The sequence below is a fragment of the Phascolarctos cinereus genome, unplaced genomic scaffold (assembly GCF_003287225.1).
Source record: "Phascolarctos cinereus isolate Bilbo 61053 unplaced genomic scaffold, phaCin_HiC Scaffold_7;HRSCAF=346, whole genome shotgun sequence".
Taxonomy (NCBI): Eukaryota; Metazoa; Chordata; class Mammalia; order Diprotodontia; family Phascolarctidae; genus Phascolarctos; species Phascolarctos cinereus.
The window spans coordinates 16469719-16481815 of record NW_027556180.1 but is presented as its reverse complement, the minus strand read 5'-3'; positions in this window follow the sequence as shown (position 1 = coordinate 16481815).

Below are 12097 nucleotides of genomic sequence, written 5' to 3'. Positions count from 1 at the left end.
ATCCCCATCCACTCTCTTGGACCTCTTGGACCCTAATAGGCTCTGCCAGGTAGACTAATGCATTCACGTTTTTGCACTAATTTGTTAGTAAGAAAACGTATCATAATCGCTTGGGCAGAGACTTGTCATGTTTGGCAGCCAAAATGTTTGTGCTCCTTATATTAAATTTCATAGGTGAAAAGAGATATTCAGTTAGGCTTTTCAAAAAATTGTGTTGCTGTTATATAGTTTTAGTATGAAATTTTTTTTTTTGGTGACTCCTATTTCTCACATAAGATTTTTTTTTTGTTACATACAGCCAATTACTATTGGAATTTTAATAATTTGGTAGGTCACCTAAAGCAGATTTAGAAGAGTGTATAGAGTATGATTCTTGGTGTATTTTAGTGTAATTTTACTTAGCATATAGTCTTTTGTAGGAACATTACGTGAAGAATAAATGGATAAGTAGCAAGACTCTAGTGAGATACTAGTTTAATTTTTAGGGAAATGTAAATTAGCTTATTACAAATTGTATTTATAACTTATTACCCTAATATATAATCATATATAAATTTATTTAAAATATGACCAGTGAATTCCATACACCTTTTTCATTAAAGGTCTCAAAATATCTGAGTACAGTATTAAAAATGAAAACTTGGTCATTATAAAATTATGAAAATGTTTATTCTAACAGTTATCAAATTCAGAAACTAGATTGTACATTAAAAATAACTTGGTTTAATCATGTTTTTCCTTTTTATAAATTAGTGATTGAAAATTAATGTGATTGAAGTTGTATCAGGCTTGATCATCTCCACTATTAAATACTGATGGGCTGTCTTTGCAGGAATTGCTGTAAGACTGAGGAGTACCTTGTGCTAAAAGATACTGGTCTGATTGTTGGTGTTTATTTTTTACATTCATTTATGTGATTTTTTGGTTAAAAAATACATTTAAAAAGTGAGTATGCTCATCACTCTGAGGAAAAAAACAATGACTGTTAACTGTAATATTTTGGCACCATGTTAGTGTACCAGAATCTTGCACATTTTTAAAAAGTAAATTAACCCTAAAAACACACAAACACACACATATGTAAATACAAAAATACTTTTAAAAACTTTAAATATTTATTGATTGCCTAGATTTTTGCCACCTCCCTCCTCCCCTCCCTCCCCCACCAGAGCCATTTGTTTTAGTGAAGAATTTAAGAAGAAAAAAAATTCGATAAAACTGATCAATGTGTTGAAATAATCTGACATCATAGAAGACATTGAATAGCTTTAGAGTTGTCTGCGCCTCTGGGGCCAACCTTATTCTTTATAATTTTGCGCCACTTGGTTTTATGTGTGTTGTGAGAAGTCGTTCTTTCCATTTTAACTTGTGTAGTGATTGTTTTGCTGGCTCTGCTTGCTCAAGTTGGCTGATGCTGGTTCATCTAAGTCTGCCCACCCTACCCCGTAGTCATCAGGCTTGTTGTTTCTTGAAGCACGGTAACGTTAAATTACATTCCCGTACCACGTTTTGGTTCGCTAACCTAGTGAACACCTCTTTTTTCTTACCTATCACAAAGAGTGCTGCTGTAAATGTTTTGGTGCATATGGAGTCTTTTAAAGATTTTTTTAAAATGTTCAAAGGAGGTTGATTTTAAAGAAAAAAATAAAACTTAAAATGAGCTTTCTTCTAAAGGAGTATTTTAAAAATTAGAAGCATCATAATGGTTATTGTAAATAAATATAAATTCTGCAGTTGCAAGATGTGGAGTTCTAAATTTTTTTTCTTTTTTTCTGAAAAGTCACAAATCACGGCCACTTTTGACTAAATTATTTTCTTCAAGTATTCCAGGTTGGGAGTGGCAGAGAGTCTTCAATAACAGAGAGATAAGGCAATAGTTAATGTCTTGTGTGATAGTAGTTTCTATGGGAGAAATTGCACAAATTACCTGTGAACTTCAGTGTTGTATTTAAATATTTTAGTAACCCAAAATTTTTGGTAACCCTAACACTTATTTTGGGTTATTTTCCAGTTTCTTTTGCTAAGATAGCACTTTTTACACGTTTCTATTAAAATAAAGGACAATTTATTCGATATCTGTGGTAATTATTAGAATTTAATACCACATCAACAGTAGTACTACATACTGTTTTCTCTGTTGTAGTACTTTATATGGTCATTTATTAACCCAGAATGAAGAAATGGTAAGTGCTTCCTATGTATCAAGCACTCTGCTCAGCCATGGGAATTCAAATACAAGCAAGCAAGACAGCCCCTTCCTTCAAAGAGTTTACCTCTTTTAGAAAAGAGGCAAGATGACACTTAAACGGAAGCTGAACAGGAAGGTAGAGGGGATGGTCAACTGGCGTAGAGGCTCAATTCCTTTGTGGCCTTAATCCGCCAAGTTCAAGTCTAAACCCCACTAGGCTAGGGTCCCTGGACCCTTGCTCCTAACCCTGCTGGGCTGGCTGCAACCCCCAGCCTCAATTCCTGAACTCCCAGATTCCCATCACTTGAGCTCCTGGGCCAGATTGAAGATTCCATCTATAGTGGCAAATAAGAAAGGAAAAGTCCCCAGCCTTAGAACCATCATCTGTGTGCCACATGGTAATAGTAAGGAAGGGAAAGAGGTAGGCCCTGGATCCTCTTGGCTGACAACATATTTTCTGCTGTGAGTGGAGGAGTCCTTCACCCTCAGACACAAATACAGGAAAAGACTCCAATGGTGTTGTCAGGCAGTTTTAAAGTTGCATAATGTTCCAGCTAATGGAAAAATTAATGTCCGCACGTGCGCCATCCCAGAAGCAAGTCCCCCAGAATCTTCCACATGGGTAACACTATGTTAAATGATCTGGACACGGACTAGCCCATTACATCTGAAATCATTTTTGTGCCTTCTTATGGTGCAATAATACTCCATTACAGTCATACTGTTTTCTTCTCTTAGAGGCAATCTAAGCAACTCCTTTAGATTCTAGTTCTTTTCTACTTTTTAATCTCTCAGTAGTAGGGAGTTGTTTAGTTTGTAGCTAATTACTCTCTGATATGTATCCTCCTCCTTAACCTCCCTTTCCCAATCCCTGATTATTTCCCTTGTGAATGAGATATATTTTGATATCTAGGAGTGTTCTGGAGCCAGCTCATATTGGCTGAGTGTGAGCCTTTACACCTCAAAAATGGACAAATGCTACAAAATCGGGGCTTAATTTTTGTTGATTGTTTAAATTTAAGTGATGGAGAAAATTCTAATAATACAGATGAAAATAAGTGTGCCATGCATATTTTTTTCAAAGAATCAGTTGTTAAATATTTACCAGCACATCCCTCTCACCACCAAACTCTTGGTGCTTATATATATATTTAAGCAACTGACACGCCTCCCTTCTTCCATGTTTCTATGTTCTTTTCACTCATCCCAATTATTAGAAATAGCAAATCCCGCCCTTTTCTTCCTCTTTTTACCCTTCCTTCTCTTTCTCGTCTATATCTTCTAAGAACAGAGCCGCCCCCCACACCTATTTTTTTTTCTTCTTTAGCTCCCTTAATACCTTTTCTGAAGGGACATCTACTTCTTTCAAGCTAGCACTATATTTTCATACAGTTACTTTCATTTGCTCAGATAAATTCTAGGTTTCTCTTGGCTTTCATGTTTGTATTTCAGAGTTCCTGTTTCAGCTGTGATCTTTCGACCAAAAATGCTCAAAAGTTATCAACTTCTTTAAAAATCCATTTTTCCCTCCATAGGATGATACTCAAGCTTGGCATGGTGAGTTATTTAGTTCATCTTTTTACCTTTCAGAATATCGTCTTTCAAGATCTCTTGTTTGTCATAATAGCTGCCAGGTCTTTTGTGATCCTGACTTGTTCTTTGGCACTTGAACTGGGTGCTCACAGAATTCTGTCTTTGATGGGGAAGCTGTAGTTTTGGGCTGTCACAATCCTGGAACCTTTCAGGTTCCTTTTCAGGAAGTTATGGGTGAATTCTTTCTGTCTTCTCTTTGCCTTCTGGTTTTAATTGATCTGGATAGTTTTTATGTATGGTTTTTCAAATTGTAGTGCCTAGGCTTTTTTTTTTCTTTTTCTTTCTTTTCGGTGAGGCCATCAGGTTTAAGTGACTTGCCCTAGGTCACACAGCTAATAAGTGTTAATGTCTGAGGGTGCATTTGAACTCAGGTCCTTCTGACTCCAAGGCCAGAGCTCTATTCACTGCACTACCTAGCTGCCCTCCCCACCTTTTTTTTCCTTAATCATGGTTTTCAGGAAGTCAAGTGATTTTAAAATACCCTGTCCTTGACCTGTTTCACAGATCCATTGGTTTTCCTATCAGACATCTTAGATTTTCTTCGATCTTTTGCTTTGTTCTGGTGCGCCTTGTTGTCTCCTAGATTCAGTCATTATTATTCAACAAACTTTCATGAAACGCTAAGTGCCCTGTGTTTTCGGTGATTTATTGTTTGGGCCATTGTAGTTTTCAGAGCCTTTTAGTCGGTAAGACTTAATGCTTTCTTTTCTTAGCTTCTTATTCTCTATTTCCTGCAGAGTTTATTTCATTTTTTAAAAATCCCTTGCTTCATTTCTTCTAAGTATTTGTAAAAACAATGGGTTGAAGTGTGAGCTCTGGGAAGATGCCTCTTTCCTTTGCAGCTCCCATTGTATTGTCATGCTCCAAACAAAGATGATTAACAACATAAGGGCAGAGTGGACCACAGGTGTTTACAAGAAATAATGTTAAATTCAGAAAATGTATTCTTGAAAAGAATAAATTTAAGAAAAACAAATGGAAGTTAGGCTGAGGCAGAGTAGGCCCACCCATTGCTACTGGCTGCAAGGCTTGGTTTTGGTTTTTTTAATTTATCCAGCACTCCTTACTACTGGGGCAAGTGCCTTCAATAAAACACATAGTCCTACACCTCCTGGCTTGTCCATTAAGATGAAGATCATCTCTCTAGGTCTTTCGGAAGAGAACTGCTGATGTGTTAGACACCAGGTATTGTCCTGATCATACCACAACCTTTCATTTCTCTACCTCCAGAGGGTTGATTTCCCTTTACTTTTCCTCTCTTCCCAAAGTGGGAAGAACTACAAATCCCAGAGGGTTTTGTGTTCAATCAACCCTTTTTAAGGGTAGTTTACACTACTTATTATAATTAACAATTATTATTTAGAGTGTCTGTATTAGAGAATGTATTACTTGGTTTAAAGAAAACATGAGGTATCAAATTATGGTGTTCGTAGGGAAGAGACCAGGAATGATTGGGAGGTATTAGTGTACATGGTATATATTGTATTGTGGTGTTTGGGATATTGGTATTGGTCCAGGATATGGATGTTCTTACTGCACTAGCAAACATAGCATGTACCAGTGTCAGAGGACACAACCCCAGAGTCTAGGAACAGATTTATTTGCTCAGGAGGAGACACCTAGTTCCTCAGTTGAAGAATCAATTTGAGCTCCATTTCAGACAGCAGACACATTCCTGAAAAATACAGATGGAGAGACATTCGAGTGAGGCAACAGCTTCAAAAAATATAAACACTGGCAGCAGAGAAGGGAGCTAACTACAGATTCAAGAGAGACCTAGCCCTGCCAGTTGAGAGTTGGTTTACAGAGAAGACTGCATGAAAAAAGACCTTCGAGGCTCTGTAGTTTGGGAGTTGTGATGTGCCTTATGTTTATTCTAAATTTATGTCCATTCTTTGCAAAGGTGCTATGTGTATTTGTGGTAGCATACACTCTAATTTTTTAAGAAAGGGCAAGTTCTGGCTTGTTTGTTTGTTTGTTTGTTTGTTTGTTTGTTTGTTTTTTGGCTTAAGTGACTTGCCCAGGGTCACACAGCTAGTAAGTGTTATGGGTGTGAGGCCTGAATCCAGGGCCTGGTGCTCTAGCCACTGTGCCACCTAGCTGCCCCAAGGGCAAGTTCTGTAGTTGATCTTTGTACTACCTCATCCTAATACATAACTTTTGCCAAGAGTCAAATATCTCTATTGGCTAATTGTTATTGAGAAGCACAACAATGGCAGCTTGTGAGCTGGAGTTCTGGAAAAGTGGCCCTGACGCACAGAAAAGAAGGAAACTCAGGAGACAAAGACTATTACAGCAGTTTTGAAGGTGATGTATTGAATTTATATATGTGTGTGTGTGTGTGTGTGTGTGTGTGTGTGTGTGTGTGTGTGTGTATATATGTTTTTTTAAAAGAAAACTGTACATATTAGACATTCATGTTTTCATGTGCAATAATCATTTTCTCTTCTTTGTTTATGAAAGTGCTCATGTCAGTTGGTATTCAACTTTACGTTCAGCTTTAGAATAGAAAACAATAAAAATTGCTTTTTTTAAAGGGTGGCCCCACAGGCTAGCTCTGAAACCTGGGGTAGCCAGCCATTCTCTGAGGATCCAGCCTTAGAGTTGAATACAATTTAGGGGACTGGCCTCAAAAGGCACTACATCTATTTAATTAGCTCGTATTAAGGACAGCTATATGGTCCAGTAGATAGACCCACCAGGCCTGGAGTCAGGAAAACCTGAGGTCAAATCTAGCCTCAGACACTTACTAGCTGTGTGACCCTAAGCAAGTCACTTAATCTTATCTGCCTCAGTTTCCTCATCTGTAAAATAAGCTGGAGAAGGAAATGACAAATCATTGCAGTATCTTTGCCAAGAAAACCCCAAATGGGGTCATGGAGAGTTGGACACGGCTGAAATGACTTAACAACAAAACTGGTCACAAAGAGATGAATTGTTACACAGGCCAGAGAGAATCATTAAGTACCACGTATCTATGAACAGCTTCTAGACTGAGTATTCATGAAAAAACAGAATGGCGTTAGAGATGAGCATTGGTATTCCACTCTTAGACGTGTGAATTATAGAAATAGAGTGCTCAGATAAATACAATCGGACACAGATTCAGTAATTTAAACTTACTTTTAAATAGGACAAAAACATAATAAACACGTTATTTTAACAGCTATCCTGTTTGGAGGGCTAATAGACATTTTAAAGTTTCAGGCACTAGATAGATAGGAGCCATAAGGCTTTATACAATTAATTCCTGTTGTAGACTAATTCCTTGATGTCAAACAGATTATTAATTTGCTAGGTCAATGCCCTAAAGTAAAAGTAAATTGCACCTGTAAATTTAATAGGATGTGAGTACTGTCCCCATAAGCCTCTTGAGGAATAGACCCTAGGGTAGTACAATTTGAAACGAATTTGATCAAACGTTTTTATACAAGGTGGCAGAATGGAGAAAGAGATGTTGGCTTTTTAAGTGATACCAGTAATGATAGCTCCCATTTATACAGCACTTTGAAGCTTGCAAAGTGCTTACATATATGAGCTTATTCAATCTTCACCCAGCCTTGAGGAGGCTACCACTCATATCTCCATTTACGGATAAGGAAACCAAAACTCAGAGAGGGGAAGCAATTTCCCTAGGGTGACTACACAGCTACTAAAATATCCGTTGGTGGATTAGAACCTAGGTCTTCCAGACTCTGAGTCCAGTGCTCTATCCCTGACACAATAGCCTGTTAACCACTAGGACATAATACAGTCTAACAATAAAAATGGTAATTCTTATTATAAATGAAACCAGAAGACACAAAAACGTTTCAGCTAAATGGAAAGACCACTCATACGTTCATCTCAGAGAGGCAATTAAAGGACCTATTGCAGTCAGTTTCATGGGTCAGCATTTGGTAATCTTGCCTTGTGGTGCTTATTATGAACATAAACAGACAAATCACCATAAAGATAATTTCGGCCTGTGTCCTTATAGCTCTTATGGAGGGTGAAAGAATAGGGTAATCCTGTGAATATATTTATCCTCCAAGCTGGCAACACTTCTTCTTTTTTAAATTCAATTTTATTTTGCTTCAATATATATTCTGATGGGCATGAAGAGGATGGCCCAAACTGCTAAGATGATATGGTTCAGGATGAAGAAATGAAAGAAGCTAAAACTGGCTGACCGACTCCAAAGTCTCACATTGGAACATCATGAATACTTTCTCCAAGAAGAGTCAAACAACATTTTAAAAAATGAAAGAGACTTTATCTTAACAGATGAAATAGCTGGTACTGAAGTGGGAACCTTTTCTAACTCATCTGTCTACATGTAGTCAGACAGCAACCTGGGTCAAGCAACTGAAATCCATACCAAATGAGGATAAAGCTGAGAAGATATAAGTGCTACTACAGAAACTCCAACCCAACCTGTTTAAATGAGATTTTTGTTTAAAATTAGGAAATAGACAAAGAGATTGAATATTTCCTCTTAGAGAATTTTAACCGAAGCACATTAGACCAACGAGCCTAGAAAGCATCCTTCATCAGCAAACTCTTCATCTCAAGCAAAGGAACTCGGCAGAAAAAGACAGGACTGCTTTAGGATACACATCATGTGCAAAACATTCTGGGGGGAAAGGATGGAAGATTAGGAGCACTATTAAGTCAAAATCTAAAACACAGCAGTTGAGGGGACACAGATTTGTATGGAATTTGCCACGGCCTCATGAGCTAGATTATCTCAAGAATATTTCTGGATGAAATTAGGATAACAAGTAGACATGGAATGGAACAGATGTGGTGTATCTGTGGTGGTTTATTTTCATTAGGAATAACAGTAGAAGCACCACATTTGGATTCTTACCCAGTACTAGATGTTATTCTTCAGTAGTGTCTGACTCTTCATGACCCCATTTGGGATTTTCTTGACAAAAGATACTGCAGTGGTTTGCCATTTCTTTCTCCAACTCATTTTACAGATGAGGAAACTGAGGTAAATAAACAGAGAGAAGTGACTTGTCCCAAGTTACATAGCTAGCAAGTGTCTGAGGCCACATTTGAACTTGGGTCTTTCTGACTCCAGGTCTGGGGCTCTCTCCACTGGGCCACCTAGCTGTGCCAGCAGTAGATATAGTAGTAAGCAAATATAAGTGGCATTTAACAGGATGAATTTGGAAATAGCAACTGCACCTGATGGAAAACATGCAGAAGAAATTTGAGAGCTACACAATTGTAAAAGCTATCAAAAATTGATTTTCCAGGTTTTTCAGTATGAGGAAGACTCCAGAGAAATGAAAAAAAATTCCAGATGGCAAAATAACTAAAAAAAAAAATGGTGACCCAGATGGCATCAGCAATGCCTAACCCATATAGGTGCATAGTATGAAAAGGCACTTAAAGTTTGCAGTCTGCCCTACTGGAGTACCCACATAGTAAAAGTCATAGATCTATTGAAACAAAAATATGAAATGATGAGAATAATGCACCTACACATCAAAGGTATCCTTTATAAGTAAGGGAGCAGGAAGGTTTGTTCCTGACAGTTTGATTTTTCTAAAAATCATTTAATTTGGTAAAACAAAATGAAGACTTAAAAAGTTCTCAAAGGGTTTCCCACTCATGTTAATCTCATACAAGATTCCCTAGTAGATGTAACCACACTTTTCTGAGCAGCAACATCAATTAAAGCATAAAACATGGACAAACACCTTCTCGAAGTTGTTTGCCAGAGAGATTCCCTGTCAACAGGGAGGTTCTCTAGATACGTCTATTTGAGGATGAAGTTATGCTGATTTAAATCAACCGCTAGGACACATAGGAAGGAAGACAGAGCGCCTTTGGGTAAAGATCAACGGAGGGAGAAACAGAAGTGATTTTTGACATATTTATGTACTAAGACCACTTGGACAGAAAGAAATGGATACCTATTAGATTCAAAACTCCTTGAGGGCAGGAACTGTTTTTTCCCTCTTTTTGTATCTCCAGTGCTTAACAGAATTCTGGGAATATAGTAAGTACCCATTAAACAGATAAATTGATACTCATCTAACAACTTGTTGACTTCTCTTGATGAGAATTTCATTCTTTCAAAGCAAGAGATAGAAAGGGAAACTCAATTCTAGATCTGATTCTTACTCAAAGGGAGGTTGCTCAAGGTAGAAATAATGGGAATCTTGGGGATAATGGACTATTCTCTTTCAGAATTTGCAACAGAGAGGAAAGCCAGGCATAGTCTGACATGTACGCTAACTTTTGGAAAAGTAGATTTCAGAGGGTTCAGAGGAAAGACTGCTAGGATCCCATGGACTAAAATTCTTCAGGGGAAGTCAGCCCCGGAGGGGATGTTTAAGAATGGAATTCTGAAGACACTAAAGGAAATAATACCAATTATGCAGGAAAATGGAGTTTTCTGAAGACACCAATATGGATACACAAGACACTCACCAACTAACTTAGGTTCTTAGAAGTACAAAAGGTGGAAAGGCAGGTCACAGGATGATAACAAGTACAGACATACTCAGGCAATGAGTCATTTGGTAAACAAGCATTTATTAAGCACCTACTAAGTGTCAGGCACCTACCTAATTGCATAGTCCTGTAAAAAACAGTGTAAAGCTCAGACTGAGCTGAGGCTTGGGAGGAACATTAAGGACAACACAAAAGAGAAAGAGAGACAGAGAGAGAGGGAAAGAAAGAGACAGAGAGAGAGGGAGAGAAAGAGAGACAGAGGGAGTGAGAGACAGAGAGAGAGAGAGAGGGAAGGAGAGAGAGAGAGAGAAACAGAGAGGGAGACAGAGAGAGACACAGAGAGAGAGAGAGAGACAGAGAGAGAGCGAAATACGAGTTTAAAAGCTAACTTGGGGAGAAGAGGAAGACTGAAGAGGGATTACAACTACTGCTTTGGGTAGATGTGATAAAGAAAAATAAGAATAATTCTTTGCACTGCAAAGGAAAGAGAAAGTGAAAAAGTCAGCTGACAGGGAGGTGATACCCAAGATATGTAAGGAAATAGAAATACATCATGAGGCACTCACAGAACTGGCATATGTAATGACTAAGCCATCATTAAAATATCCGAAAGATTGGAGCAAACAATGTACTAATTTTAATCATTAAAGAAATGGCTAGTGAACAGCTAAAAAAGGAAGCCATCATCACAAAGAATCCACATGGTGATATCTATCTCAATAGAACTAGTTTCCTCGGTCACTCTATATTTATTTTCATCAGGCAGCCAAAAGGGGGTACAAGACCCATAAAAAAGGTAAGACTTCCTTGTCCTACATCAAATAATCCCCAAGGAAATGTAGGGTTCTTAGGGCATAAGAACCATGGAACCAAGAACATGGTAGTTAAGGCAACAAGGAAATCTTCATTACAAAAACATCAGCAGACTGCTTCCTTTTCTATATATTCACTAACCATCCTTTAATAGTCCACTCTAGAATTTTTCCAGGAATCAAATCTAGGCTCATTGCCCTACTAGGGTCAGCAGACTCTATTCGCAAAGACTTTATTCGCATCCTTTCATGTATTTTTTAAAATCAGGACAACATTTAGTAGTAAGTTGTTTGCCATAATCTTTCATATAAGATTCCTGTCAACAGGGAGGTTCTCTAGATACACCTATTTGAGGATGAAGTTATGCTGATTTAAATCAACCACTAGGATACATAGGAAGGAAGACAGAGCGCCTTTGGGTAAAGATCGACAGAGGTAGAACTTAGGTAAAGACTTAGATAAAGACAGAGCAGGTATGCTTCTCAAATTTGCAAATAACACAAAACTGTGAATACTGGGAGCAGATGAAGTTTGTCTGGTATAATTTCCTTTTCTGACAGGGGCATCAGGGAAATGTTATAGAAACATCTGCTTAGATTTTGGCAAAGCATTTGATAAAGCAACTTATGTTATTCTCATGGAAAGGATGGAGAGATTAAGAATCAGTCAAATTAAATGGATTTGGAAATGGCTGGATGGCTGACTTTAAAGGGTAGCAGTTAGTGCTTCTATATCAAGTTGGCAGCTTCTGCAGGAATGCCCCAGATCTATAACTATACTGGGCTCTGTGCATTTTAATAGTAATTACAATTTATTTATTTGGATAAAGACATAGTATGTTTCTCAAATTTGGAAATGACATAAAGCTGAGAACAATGAGCTGACTGGGCAACAGAGCTGGGCTCTAGAAGGATCATGACAGGTTAGAACTACAGCTTCCAAGATGTAATTCATTCTGGATAGATAACAATAGCTGACATTTATATAGCACTTGAAGGTTTTTGCTAGTGCTAGCATTTATGTATCACTTTAACGTTTGCAAAACAC